This window comes from Macrotis lagotis, chromosome X (genome assembly GCF_037893015.1).
Source record: "Macrotis lagotis isolate mMagLag1 chromosome X, bilby.v1.9.chrom.fasta, whole genome shotgun sequence".
Classification (NCBI taxonomy): domain Eukaryota; kingdom Metazoa; phylum Chordata; class Mammalia; order Peramelemorphia; family Peramelidae; genus Macrotis; species Macrotis lagotis.
Window position 1 is genome coordinate 265,235,491 of NC_133666.1, and position 15,386 is coordinate 265,250,876.

Below are 15,386 nucleotides of genomic sequence, written 5' to 3' on the forward strand. Positions count from 1 at the left end.
CCCTCCAAGTATTAAGGTATTGAGTAGATGTTGAAATTTCATAGTCAGCTGACAATGATATGGTACAATATTTCTATATTTCCTGGTATAATTTCCATTGATCAAGTTCTGAGGCCTTAATGTAAACCTATCTATAATGCTTAATTTTACAAGTCCAAAAGGGGGGGGGGGAGCTTATGTAATCACTAAAGGCCCAGATAATTCAACAAAATCAGTTAATGAAAAGTAAACCAACTGTGATTAAGTTCTTAATCAATTTGAAAGGAATATAGGAGCTTTGTGTCATTGTATGAAAAACAGATGATATCAAGCAAGAAATTGTGATTGGTTGAAAAAAGCAAATGTACTTCTGGTCTTAAGTATAGCAGCAAAGCAGGTCAGTTTGGAATCACATATCCCAAGAGTAGTGAGTCCAATGTTGTTCAAATCCAGTGGAAAAGGAATACTGAGAGAAATTTTTCCTTGGGGAGAGGGTGAAAAATGAGTGATTTCTCAGGCTCTTCTGCCCCCCTTCCTCTCTCTCTCTCTCTCTCTCTCTCTCTCTCTCTCTCTCTCTCTCTCTCTCTCTCTCCCCTCTCTCCCCCCCTCCCCCCACCCCTCCCTCTTTCTTCCCATTAAGTAGGTAAACTCCAATTAGTGCTGTGACCAAGGTTGTTCTAGAGCAACAGTGGCTGAAAGCAATTTAGGGGCAGAGAGACCTACCAAGGACTGCTTCAGAACTACAAGGGCAGATATTGACTCAAAGGGAACACTATAATTGATTTAAATATGAAATATCCACTGAGCTTTGATTTTTGTTGCAAAAAACATTTTTCAATCTTTCTCCTAGTATTACATTTGCCTTTTGTTTTAATTTGAACTTTGATTTCAAGGAGTTTTATACTTAAGTTCAAATAGCATTTTTGAACACACTGGATCTACCATATTGATAACATGGAGAAAGATTTCAGGGAGTGGATAAACTGACTAATATGTTTCTTGGTGAAGTCAAAATGTCATTCTTGAACATCAAGTGATTAATTAATAGGAAACTTGGAAACTCTCCCTCTTCAATTTAGAAGATATGAATAGTGGGTTGGTGACTAGTTGGAATCAAAGGAGTCAAATTGTCGCCCTAAGGACAGTATGTTTTACTTTTTAAATTCAATAAATATCATAAATATTAAATAACATCAAATCTCCTTGCAACCTGATAACCCATTTATAATAATTCATTTAATCAATTCATTTTATTGAGAGTCCCAGATGTCCGATGTAGTTATATGGTCCTTGAAAACATCTTTTCTTGTATAGGCCTCATATCTAGGGCTACTCTGAAGGGAGTTCCTCCTAACTAGATCTGCTTCACTGGTTCCAAGTCACTTGAAGTTATTTTTAGGTGATTTTTCTAAAATATGTCAATAACAAGACAATACAATTTAGTAGAACCTCCTTAATTTGCTTTTTCTTTTTTTTAGGTGTTTTTTTTTTGCAAGGCAAACGGGGTTAAGTGGCTTGCCCAAGGCCACACAGCTAGGTAATTATTAATTGTCTGAGACTAGATTTTGAACCCAGGTACTCCTGACTCCAGGGCCGGTGCTTTATCGACTACGCCACCTAGCTGCCCCAATTTGCTTTTTCGATAACAACTTCATTTAGTGATCTAACCCTATTTAAAAGTTAGGAAAAAAAACTTGCAAGACCATAATTTATCAGAAACTTCAGAAAATTTCAGTTTTTACATAACACTTGCTCTCTCTATCTTTACTCAAATTCTTTTCCAGATAATGGACCATCCATAGACCGAAGGAAGAGGGCCTGACTTAATATACATCAAAAGGAGGGAAGGGGAGGATGTGATTTAAAATACTTTACTACTTCAATTTTCAAAATATTACTAAAGCATACTCAAACCAGGATTTCCCATTAGACACATTTGGAAGTCAATTTTACAAACATACAGATATATATACATTATATGCATATATACATATATATAAAATCATATTATTTATATATATCCTAGTCCTTAGATTTTTAAGCCTAATCTTGTTATTCTCCCAAAGTTTGCAACTCCATTAAATAAAATTTAAAAAACCTTCTGTATTTTTGTTTTATCTTTCCTTTTTGAAGTAATGTGTGTATTTTCCCCTCATATTATATTAAAGGAATGAGGTATTTTAAGAACCCAATCTGTGAATATGACTTTTAGCAAGAGGATGGCCAATCTGAAATCTCATTTATCTAGTTTTATAGGATATGGAATTGACCACAAATATAGATTAAAATACTAAGACCTTTTAACTTTGTGTCCTATTATAGTGATACAGCTCTTTTTAATGTTAATCTTCTAATTAATAGACCGTATTTCAGTGACAGAACTGTCCGCCTGTCCTGATTATAAAAATTTGCTATGAAAGGAGTAAGGAGATGTGATAATGTGATTATGACAGTATCAAAATTGGCCCTTCAAGAGCACAAACTGACCTGACATAAACCATAATAGGGAAAACAAACAAAAAAACTCTCCTACTTAATCAGCTTGATTCTAGGCAAGACTCAAAGTTAATAGCCAATCATACAGTAAAGTTCCACATTATCCAGAAGGTATTATATTCAAGCTCATAATTAATCAGATCAAAAAATTTTTTGTCCAGAAAAGAAATACACAATGGAAAATCAAGTCAAGTCAAAAAGATCCCACCTTTGTCTATGCAAGATCATCGCCCCCAGCTTTTCTCATCTACATGTAGCAATTTTTAGTTAATGCAATACTGCCCTTTGGGCAGCACAATACATTCTTCTTGAATGGTGAATTATTGTTTTCATGGCAATTCAAGCAATGAAATCTGAAATAAAAGCTCAGAACCATGTCAAATTGCAATTCCAAGGGATTTAATCTCAAATGATGAAATGTCACTAATAATAGTTATTATTATATTTCTCATTTTTAATAACAGCCATGAACACGTATAATGCCATTTCATTTATTCTCCCTTTTTAAATTAAGAATAACCACATTCTGGAATTTCATATTTATAGAAAATATATTAATTCACTCAAAATCTGAAAAATTCTGGTCACCATAAACCTCCAATCTAAATTACCTATTAGCTCCAACACAAAATTGAACTTTTTGAATCTAAGTTTAGGTTTATTGGTGCTGTTGGCTCAAAGTTGCAACTTGAACTATTGATTAACAGATAAAATTTAATAATTTTGATTGATGGCAACCAAATAATTTATCTATTTCAGAAGTGTCCAGTTAAATATTTATCAACTTTCAAACATTTTAACAGCATTCTTGTAATATCCTAATTCAAATCTAACAGCATCCAGATTTAAAAAAGACTTTGCCATTCTAATAGCATTTCTGATATATTGTTTATACAATAATAAAACTTTTAGAAAGATAATATTAACATACTCAATGCCAAGGATTTTAAACAAAACCATTACAATCATCACATTATGTCAAAACAATCAAGTGCATTTCCAAATTTTCTTACTAGAGAATCTTTCATTTTTTATCACCTTTGTTATTCAATATTGATTACATTCAAGACCAATAAAGAGTTCTTACATTTACTAACATTTATATAGCACTTTCTTTGTGATAGGCAGAGGACTATACTAAGCACTTTGCCAGAGGTGATATAAATAGCTTAAGGTCAAATAGTTAACAGATTTTTGAGACAAGATTATATAGCCAGTCATTGGAACTAGACACCATTCTTCCCCAATATAGTGTTTTTTTTCTTCTGTTATACCATGTTATCTCAATTAGTTGCAAAGATCCCACATTATTATTAGCTCAATTAAAAAGTAAACTTGAATATTTCTATTAAACATGCATTCAATCATTTTCTAACTTGTTTTACATTTATCTATAAATTATTAGACTGTAAATTCTGTGAGGGCAAAGACTGTCTCATCTTTGCATCTTAGATTGTAACAAAGTATTCTGCTTATTTTTTCTTTAGTTTTTAAAAATTTTTGTCCCTAGTGTGACCTTGTGTGAAAATTCCCTATAATGATGCACATTAATAACAGAAATAATACAAATGACCAAAAGTGAGATTTGAATTCAAATCTTTTCTTACTCCAAGGCCAGTTCTCTACTCTCTATACCATCTACATTATGTCCCACATGTGAGAAATACCTGCTGAATGAAAAACAGGGAAATTGATTTTTTCTACTAAATACTAGCTTTGAGAGAATAAAGCCTACACTCAAGAATACTAGACAAGCAACAACTAAGTGGAAATGGAATGCTGAAGTTGAATGAGAGATAATAATCATGTGGGAAACATGAAAAAAAGAAAACCATACCAACGTACCCAAAGGACCAGTTGTTATTCCTTCAGGACTATCAGTTCTATATGAAGCTTAAAGAATTCTTGATATCATTTTCCTCTTCTAGCTTTGTTTTTAAACTTTTTGACAAAGCTTTAGTAACTTCAGAATACCCTCAAACACCTCCTATCAATTTAATTTTTGAATTGCTTCATTAGAGATCGTAGAATTTTAGATTCAGAAGAGAAAATAGTTAACACCTCATTTTCCCTCAGTCACTTTTTTTGGATGAAGAAACAGGTTTCCTGATGTTGTTCATTCATTTTATTTTGTGTTTGACTCTCTACAACCTCTTTTGGGTTTTTTTTTTTGGGGGGGGTTGGCAGAGATATTGGAGTGGTTTGCCATTTCCTTCATTAGCATTTAAAGATGAAGAAACTGAAGTAAATTAAGTGACTTGTTCAGGGTCACACAGTTAAAATGTATCTGAACCTCCATGTGAACACAGAAACATGAGTCTTCCTGACTCCAGGACTGGCACTCTAGCCACTGGACCACTCATTTACCTGGCTAAAGTCATTTAGCCACTTAGGGAGAGTCAAAACTAGGTCCCTATCTCCTAAATCCCAGGCCAGCTTTCTCAGCTAGCAATGCCAAAATAACCATTAATACAAATTCCTTATGTTATTCCTTGAAGAACTCTGAGATCTCTTTCAGTTCTACAGTTAGGATACTATGATCCTTTCCTATGGTGAAATTGGCCCAGGCAACTTTCTTCAGAAATGACAGGACATCAGTTTAGGTGTACCAGAGCTGGCTATAGACTCAAGATTTGCTCAATACTTTCAGTGCTGAGATTTATTAATAGGAAACATACTTATCTTCAAAAGCATTAGAGTTGTCCAAAACTGAAATGGCCCACCTTGAATTGTGGTGAGTTGCTTATTTCTGAATATCTCCAAGAAACTGCATGATTATATGTTAGGATGTTATGGAGGGGATTCTAATACTTTTTAGGTGGACTTTATTTAGATAAATTTCAAGGATCCTTTGAACAATGAGATGCTATATTTTGTAATGCCAAGATCATCATCATCATCATTATCATTGTCAACAACATAATCACCATCATTATTTATGTTTATTTTTAAATAGTTGGTATATAGTTGTATGTATACATGCTGTCTTTCCTGATGGAATATGTTTCTTGAGGGCAAGCATGATTTTCTTTTTGTTTTTGTAGCCCTAGCACTTAGTACAGTTACTAGCACATGATAGGTATTTAATAAATGTTTGTTGATTAGTTGACTCATCAACAATTTGACATCAATTGGTTTAACAAGATACAGGAAATACTTCAAAGAAAGTATATATTTTTTAAATTTGAATATGACCTTATAGTTGAGTAGCCAGGTGGCACAGTAAATAGAGTGCTAGGCAAGGAGTCAGGAAGACTCATCTTCATGAGCAGTGGGACCCTGTCACTTAATCCTTTCTGCCTCAGTTTCCTCATTTGTAAAAGAGTGGAGAAGGAATGACTAAACAAATCAGTATCTTTGCCAAGAAAACTCCAATCAGGGTCATGAACAGTCAGACATGACTGAAAACAACTGAACAAGAACAATAAAATGACTATATAAAACAACACAACTTCTGTGTTCCTCCAAGTCATTTTATTTTCACTTTCTACAATACAGAAAGACACTATATCTATTGTCAAGTACTAATTTTGTGACCTTTGTGAAGTCACTTGGTCTTCTGTATCTCAACTTCTTCATCTGTGAATTTTAGGTGGTTTGACTGTTTGGTTTTTAAAGTGGTATTTCACTATACACTATCATCATTTTGGAATGGAAACATTCCAATTTCAACCAGAAAAATAGAAAATATGACCCTCACTTATAAAGTCAAATGTGACTTAGACCAGGCCCTTCATCTCTGAGACCAAAGATTTTCCTCTGGCCCCTTAGAACAAAGTAATGGAATTTTCTAAACAGAGATCTACCTCTTTCCTCCCCTAGGATAAAATCTCCAAAAAGGGATGTTCCAAGATAGCAGTTTACAAACAGAATAATAAAAAGGTCAGGGCATTTCCCCTCAGGATCTTCCTGAAAAAGGTTCCTGCTTCTCACAGCTTTGCTCTGTGAAGTTCCAACCCAGTCTTCTCCTCTTGACATGAATGCCTTGCATTTCCTGTTGGGGATGTCCGTGCAGCTGGTCACATGGAAGAAGGACAGTACACACACACACATCACACACATGTATTAGAGGAAGGAAACCTGGGAGTACCTCTCCTTCCTCTGTGATATGAAGTTGGACCAGGTCCTTAATTTATGGCAAACACAGGGTGTTCTTAAGCATTTTCATAATGATCTGGGTACAGTCCAGTAGTACGCTACTTTCTGCCTTCTATATTGTCAGACAATACTGAATTCTCTACATTTCCTTGGGGACATGAGCTATACAGGCCACATTTGAACAATGTTTGGAAATGGTCACTTGACAGAATTTCACCAACAAAAAGTTTGTGGAAATTTTGAAGGAAAACCTGAGTTTCTTCTTTGAAGTTCAGAATTATACAGAGTTAGACAGGAGGATATATAGATTCTCAGTAGTGGGTTGATTATGTCTTTTTTCAGTGCCTTTTTCAAATGGAAGTAGGAAAAATGGTCTGGGAAATATATTTCTGTTGGTGTTGGGGGAAAGGAGATCAAGTTATTTGTGGAAGCATTTTTAGTTTACTCTTATCTTTTCCTCTCTCCCTCCTTCCTTCCTCCATTCCTTCCTCCTTCCCTCCCTCCCTCCCTCCCTCCCTCCCTCCCTCCCTCCCTTCCTTCCTTCCTTCCTTCCTTCCTTCCTTCCTTCCTTCCTTCCTTCCTTCCTTCCTTCCTTTTCTCATTCTTTCCTCTAACTATAAATCTATAATAAAATCATGTTTCCCTTCTCTCATTTCAAAACCTACTCTTCCTTTTGGTTATCTTCTGATAGGTTCAGCTATTTCCTCAGGAAGTCAGAAATTTATTCAGTGAGCAACTTGTTGACAATTTGAAAGAGGACAAAAGTAAACAGTACCATTTCACTTGTTTATTTTGTTTGGCATTAAGCTTTAAAATCAAGATAATTAAGATGCATTCTCCCATTTCCTTTGTTTATGCTTTATTAGAATGCTAATTACTATTATTACCAACCAGTGTTTATAACAACATCTTACCTTCCAATGGGTCTTTCATCCTGAAATATCCCAAAGCTATTTACAGTGATCAAATACAACATGAGCTTGTGGGTTTCCCTTCACTCTCCCCTAAAGATAAAGCTAGAATCTGTTTAATTTACACCTCCCACAGCATGGCATGGATTGGTGGATATTCCCAACACCTATTATATTGTCTGGCATATAATGGGTCCTTAATAAAGACTTTTCCACTGATAGCTAAAAGAACTACATTCATTCCACATATGTCTCAAGGATCCAGTGATTAAGCAGGTCACTGTTGTTCTCTATCTAGGGATGAACATTGCAAAGGTCTTTTTGACAATCATGGATCATTTAGCAATAGTTTGGCAGGTAGAAAGCAACTACACATTTCTCATAATAGACTTAGGCAGGAATCAGCTAAATACCAGTTCAGATTGTAATTTTCTTGTACACACTAATTTTTATCAGCCAGAGTGCCGAGGAAAATGTCACTATCATTCTGGGATGTTAACACTATAGAGTTTTCAAAAAAATTGAGGAATTCAGCTATTTGGATCCATCCAAATGAATGCAGAGTTCATGTTTTTTTTTTAATGTTCTCATATTTCCTATTAGAGCATCACGAGGCTTCTATGATAAAAATGAGAAAACAACCAACTCCATTCATATTTTTAAGAGTTTAGATGTGTACTAGTAGTCACTTAACTTTGAAATTCATTTTTCCTTCAGTCATCTTAATTCTTTCCCCACATAGGCACATACATACATGGGCACATATACACATATACATAGGCACCCATATACATATACACAAAAGAACAAAAATACATTGCATCTATTTTGCTTCTGAAAGATTTTGGATAAATTCTTTATTTTCCTACTCTTTGTTAATGGTGATCTCCTCACCTCAAACTTTTAGCTCCCTTTATATTTAGGAAGAAATATTTGGATCTATATTTCACTCATAGATATCTCAAGTTTCAGATAATAGTAGAGGAAAATCTTTAAGCACCAGACTCTACAATATAAGATCTCTTTCTTCTAAATCTTTTTCTTTCCTATTAAGAGCAGAGGCAAACAGTTTTCTTATCATTTCTGTTCTTAACATATAAACATGTATGTCTAGAAGGAGAGAGAGCACACTCAAGTTGTAGATAAACATGAGAAGCCTGCTCCCTTGCTCTCATTCTTACTATATCCATAGAAGAATTGTAGTTAAAAAAAAATAGAAACCTTGCTTCCTTCAATATGTTGGACTTGCTAGTAAAAAGGGAGGTTGAAGACAAGAAAGACATCTATTTCCTCAACACATTAGAATCATAGGATCCTGGGTAGCTAGGGACTAAATAATGAGTAACTTAATCAGATAATGGCAGATTGTGAGGTGGGGCTCTCTAACATGAAACAAACACACTACCTAACACCATCTGATTTAGAATTAGCTATTAATGTCTTTTCTTCTTGTATTCTTAATGTAGGTGTGCCCCAAGGTTCTTTCTTTAGACCTCCTCTTTCTTCTTTACATCCTTTCTTCTGCTGATCTAATCCACTCCTACAGTTTTACCTTATCAGTTTTTATCTAAGCCTTCCTTGGTTCCTCAAGTCAGAATTTCTCCTTTTTTGCAAAACTTCTTCTCACTTTAATCATATCTCTGTTGTGAGTTTATCATATCCTTATTTCTATTCATAACCATTTGTTCATGAACCTTATATTCTCTGCTGTATAATAAGCCCCTTAAGAGTAGGGACCAATTCTGATTTATTTGTATCTTATTCAGGGTTTGTATATAATAGGTGCTTGATAAATATTTATTGAATGAATGGATGATGTTACCATTCAAAATGTCTTTCAAAAGAGAGACTTAATGCCATTTGCTTGTATTGTGAAATGTAATCTATTAAAAATCACATTTCCATTTAACTAATAATTCCTCAGCATGGATATAGTTATTTTTAAAAGCTATTTTCTTCCACAGATTATCTTGGAAATAGTTTCATAGTTGATAGATTTCATTCACTAAACTTAATAATCTGACATACTTTATTTTGGGGAGTCTGTCTTTCTAGGTCAATTATATGGAAAATGAGTTGACTATATTACTTATTAAAACCTAGTATCAAATAATATTATTTGATTAAATGTATACTACTTTGGAACATGACAAGAATTCATTTGAAAAAAATGAAAAAAAAAATGAAAAAAAATCAGTTTTGTATTGGTCCTATTTCCTCTGAATACAAATACAGATGATAACCAAACTACATCTTTATTCAGACATCTTTTCTGAGCTGCAGTCACACATCCTCCATAGCCTGTAGGATGTATATTCTCTATTTACCTACTTATACCTCCATTAAACTGAGTTCTGGGAAAGATCAGGGCCATTTCCATTTGTCCCAATCCATAACTGACCACTGGACTTAAATAGCTCCAGAGGAGAAAATGAATATTGTGAGTTTTCCCAGCTCCCCCTCACTTAAATCCAATTCCCTTGCATGTCTTAGCATTAATTCTGCTGTCATGATGCTCTTTGAAAACAACAACTTATACCTCAAACTCATTACAGGTCAAACCAAATCTATTACCTTTCCCTCTAAATTTTTCTCCTTCACATCTGATTATTTTTTCCAGTGGCACCATCATTCACCCTGTCTCTCATATTCATGACTTTGATATGGATCACAGAGAAATACTAGAAGTGACCTTAAAGATCTTTTAATCCAATGCTCTCACTTCATAGCTAAGGAAATTTAAACCCAAAGAAATTAAATAATTTGTCCAAATTCACAAAGGTGGTAAATGGTAGAATCAGCATTTGAATACAAGTCCCCTGAACTCCAAAACTGCACATTTTATTTTCATTCTGCCATTCTGCCTCCCACCTCTCAATCTCCCTTCATTTCCATCTTTCCTTTTGAATCAGTTATCAAGTTCTGTCAATACTATCTCCAAAACATACACTTACTTCTATCTCTTACATTCTTTTTCCATTACCATCAGACCTAAACACCTTTTGGATATTGGTTTATTTGTTTGTTTGAAGGTAGCAGAATTGTATTGGGTGGATGGGATAGCAGAGGGGTAGCAGAAGACAGCAGAAGGGATTGGATGGAATTGGATTAAATGAAATGGTTTGTTGATCCCAAGTAGACTAAAGCAATAGACCCTTATCTCCCTTTTCTTCCTACACCAAACTATTCTTTTTATGGTTCCCAGACTAATCTTCCCCTATAAAATAATCTAGTCATATTACTTCTCTGCTTCAGTAGCTTTCTATTGCATTCTGAACAAGTTTCTTACCTGGCATTCAAGGAACTCCTTGATAATTTGTCACTCTAAGCTTCACCCAAGCTAGGTAACTTTATTTCCCAAATATGGCCAGGCCTTTTTTTTTTGCCTCAGTACCTTCCTTAACAAGGTTCCTCATGCCTGCTCCTCTCTTCACCTTTTAAACTTCTTCCCACACTCAAATTTCAACACGAATATCATCTACTCCATCAAAGTTTCCATATCAGCCTCCATAACTAAGGACACCTTAAATATTACATAGAAGAGTATAATAGAAAGTTCTTTGTAAATTTATGAAAGTGATGGTATTAGTACAATTAAATATTGCACTCTAAGATTAAAGAGTACATGGAAGATCACTTTAGCCAACTTGTTTATAGGTTGCCATTGGTTATAGTTACTAGCCTTCAGTAGTACCTAGATATAGTCTGAACCTCAAGCCTGTTTGACTCACCCATAGGTTGACTAACCCATAGACATCTCTGGAGAGGTCTATTGACCCATAGGTTGCAACTTGTTATTTTATAGTTTTGAGTAAAGATGTGGAAAGATTTTTGTAGAGATGGTTTGCTTCTATGTGTTTGCTAAGCATATAGCAAAAAAAATAGGACAGACCTGGGGATAGATGTGGAAATAAAGATATGACTTATTGATTATAAAATTACTAGATTCATTCAGCTTCCTTAGATCTAGGATTTTGTTTGGATGCAGAATTGATTGACAATCCTTTCTACCTCCTCTTACTTCTGGATGCCTTCTGGGATTGTCAGGGTTAGTCAGGGGCTCCTCCAAAAGACAATATATTAAGATTTGGTTCTCTCTGGAACACTGGTGTGAGTTAGGATGAGACTATTTGTATGTGGCATTCATAAAATGAAGTCTTTCCCCCAACTTCTTCCATGACTACTCCTTATCAGGTACAAATTTAAGCTTCCAGGTAGAAAAGCAGGATCTCAGCCAACTTGTTTCCAGAGTGCACAGTATAACCGGAAGCCAGTAGGACAACATCAGTGAAGCCTTTCCATTTTGTTGCTTTAATTATAAAGGCACACTATAATTTAATAGACTATGAGTTTGACTATTTACTTTACTGTGGGGCCCACTAGGGCTGCCCAAGTTAAGGATTTTCCATGAGGAAAGTTTGCACTGGCAGAAACCTGGAATTAGAAATGTGGAGGGAAATGGTGAGACTGGAGAGATAAGAGAAATTCCTCTTGGGGGGTGGGAGAGGTGTTGTTTCTCCTACTGGATTATCACATCATGTCTAAACAACAATTTAAACACTAGCCACCCCAAAGGGAATAAGGAGATTAGCTAGAACAGATGAAAATAGATGCAGAGGAAATAATTTCCCCCTGACTTTAACAATGGGGCAAGATGGAACACATGCTTAGTATCCTCAGCTAAGAGCTCTTGTGGCAAATAAAACAGGGAGATGAAAACACCATTTCAGATGGCCCTGACTGGACTTGGCCCACAGTTATGTTCACTTGTACAGATATCACAGTGATTGCCGGATGGGTCTTTTCAAGTCATAAAAGTACGGTCTGTTCAGCATGCATACATAGATGTTCTCCTAGGTCATTGTTTTTGAAATCACAGCATTGGGCTTTGGGGAATTTCCGGAAAGTAGCCTGTGGTCAAGCTGTGGGAAATCAGAAGTGTGAATAAGTAGGTAGTTTATGTACTTGGGAAGGAAGGGAAGAATTTTGGAACAGGTATACTGAAAAGAAAAGAAAAAAAGGCATAGATAGGAACCAGGAGGGATCAACATAAAAATCAAGGAAAAAATTATTATTTGGGAAACAAGGATGAGCAAGTGGGACTTGGAACTGGGTGGCAGGGTAGAGAGTGCAAATATTGTTAGGCTCAATTTTTATAGATTAGGAGACAGAGTTTCAAAGCAATTGATTTCTTCCAAGTTTCAACAAGTGTTCATATAAGTCATTCAACTTCATATTCTTTTTTCAATCAGTCCCTAAATTGTTGCCTTATTTTTCAATTAGAGAACTTCTGTAAATAAAATTTCCCCTTTTGCTAATTAAGGGTTGCTAAAATTTGAAAGGTCAATTATTCAGATCTCTTACATATCTTTCCAAGCTATGCTACCCCTTCTCTTTTTTTCCAAATTTACCTGTTCTTGTACATATACTAGAAGTGATCATTGGGTCCAATAGGGATCATCTGATGGGTCATCTGTAGGGAGGGTTCTGTACCTTAGACTACTTATGGAAAGAATGGTCTTTGGCTCACCAATGAAGACTTAAGATAACAAGATAATAGTTTTGGAGCTGTCAAGTCTTTAAAGGGTATTGATTTGAATTCCTTGCTTTTACAGAATTTAAGTAGCTTGTCCAAGTCCCATAGCTTTCTTATTTCTTATTTTTTAAATTTTATTTTATTTTCAATTCAGGGAATAAAACAGGCATTTCCAGAACACATAATTATAAAAATGATGATTGCATCTGAAATTGTAAATCTATCATGTACTACTTTCAATTATCTCAAAATATACAATAAAGTTATCATTAAATTTCTTTTTTTCTTCCCTCCACCCCACTCGAGATGTCTACTATCAGAAATAAATATATATCTGTATATATATATATATATATATGTGTGTGTGTGTCTATGTAAAAATGTTATATACAAACATTTATCAATCCTTTCTCTAGTTATAGATAGCATCTTTCTTCATATATTCTTTATTTTTCATTTATGTACTTAAAAGTCAAAATGACTTAGTCACTCAAAGTCATTGTCAAAATGATATCACTATTATTGTACTCAATGTTCTCTTGGTCCTGCCCGCTTTGCTTTCATCATTTCATTCAAGCCTTTCCATGCCTTTCTAAGGTCATTGAGCTCATCATCTCTTATAACATGATAATATTCTGTCATAATCATACAATACAATAGAGGCAGGATTTAAACCCAGGTCTTCTAAACTCTCAAGTGCAATGCTTGTTCCTATATTTTATGCTTTGAGATAAAACAGAAATTTCTTATTGCTTCTTTGGTCCTGGGGATTGGGCATCATTATTTGCCAAGGGTCTTCTTGAAATTAGAACATATCCATATGCATGTGTATACACATATACATGGTTATACAGCATTAAAGTCATCCTTGTGTCCTGAGCAAAAGAAAAATAGCTTTTTAATGTTATTTATTTACATGCTCATATTCATACCATTCTATTTATCCCAGATTATCCTGTTTGTTTTAAACATTCTATTTTGAGGATTACTACCAAAGAGATTTTGAGAGGTCTATGGGGAATTCAAGGAGGACTGGCACTTCTGGTTTGAGGACTGTTGAGCTCTTTTCAGGGATGCTCATCCACTTTTGGTATCCCCTTCACCCAACTCTTACGTTCCACTTTTGTGCAGTGGTTACATCTGTCAAAACTGTCTCAACAGATGAGCTAAATCAAGTTGAGGGTAATCCAGAGATCTCAAACCCAATGATGAGTTAGGGGGACGTCTGCCCTAAGCATGTGAAGACTTTCCCCCACTGGAATGTGCAATTTATTCCAGTGACCATGAAAGCAGCTGAAGCAGGCACTGTGGAATGCATAGAGCTTGGTCAGACATAAAAGATGCCATGGGCATCTACTCCATCCCAGGCTATCACCAGTCAACTTGACTTTTTTTGACACTGGACTTCCATGCCTCTGAAGAAAGAACTAGGCTGATGACTTTGTGTAGCTTTGCCTCAATTAAATACAATTTGTACACAACTCAAGACATCACTCTGCAATATTATTGGTCATCTTTGAAAATGAATGATGAACTAGACAACAATTGAGTAGAGAAAAGATTTATATTATTTTTTATTTATATGGCATTTACTTATTTTATGTAATATGCTATATAAAATAAATGACCTATTTTCTCCACAGAAAATGTATACATACATTCCAATGTACATATATATACATATATTTCTAATTAATTATTCATATATGTATGGTAATGAATGCTCAAGGATACATAATTAACAAAAGATTGCTGATTATTGCATTGTGCATCAGTTAGTTTATACATTTCACTCTTGTGGAGAAGAGTAACTCCACAGAGGTTTTGTTTTGTTTTGTTTTTTACTGCTAATCCCTATTCAAATAACAAAATTTCAAAGAGGATTCATGTCTCTGTGATTATACCACAATGAATGGGACATTTTGAGGCAAATAAGTATCATTTATTTTTGTTTAAGAGAAATGCTAGATATTCCCATTTTTAGACCCATCCACTGGTGAAATATTTCTTTGATACCTGTATAAAGCTCCATGATGAGCCTTTGATAATCAGTTGGATACCTCTAAAGCTAGTTTGTGAATCCCCAGACTTTTTTTTTAAATAGAATGTTCATAACATTTTTCCAGGCTTTTTAAAAAAACATTTTTAAATTTCTCAAATAATATCATAATATGTGGCATTCTAGAATTCAATTCTATTGTAATCTCTTTTACAGAGAGATTGTACTGAGTAGAGGGTACTTAAACTAGAGATTAACATCATATTGCATATGTAGTAAGTATATAAATTGCTGTTGACTATCTTGCAAGGAAAAAAAAAACAACAAAATGTGATTTTCTTTCCTGTGTGCTAGATGCTGTAAATAA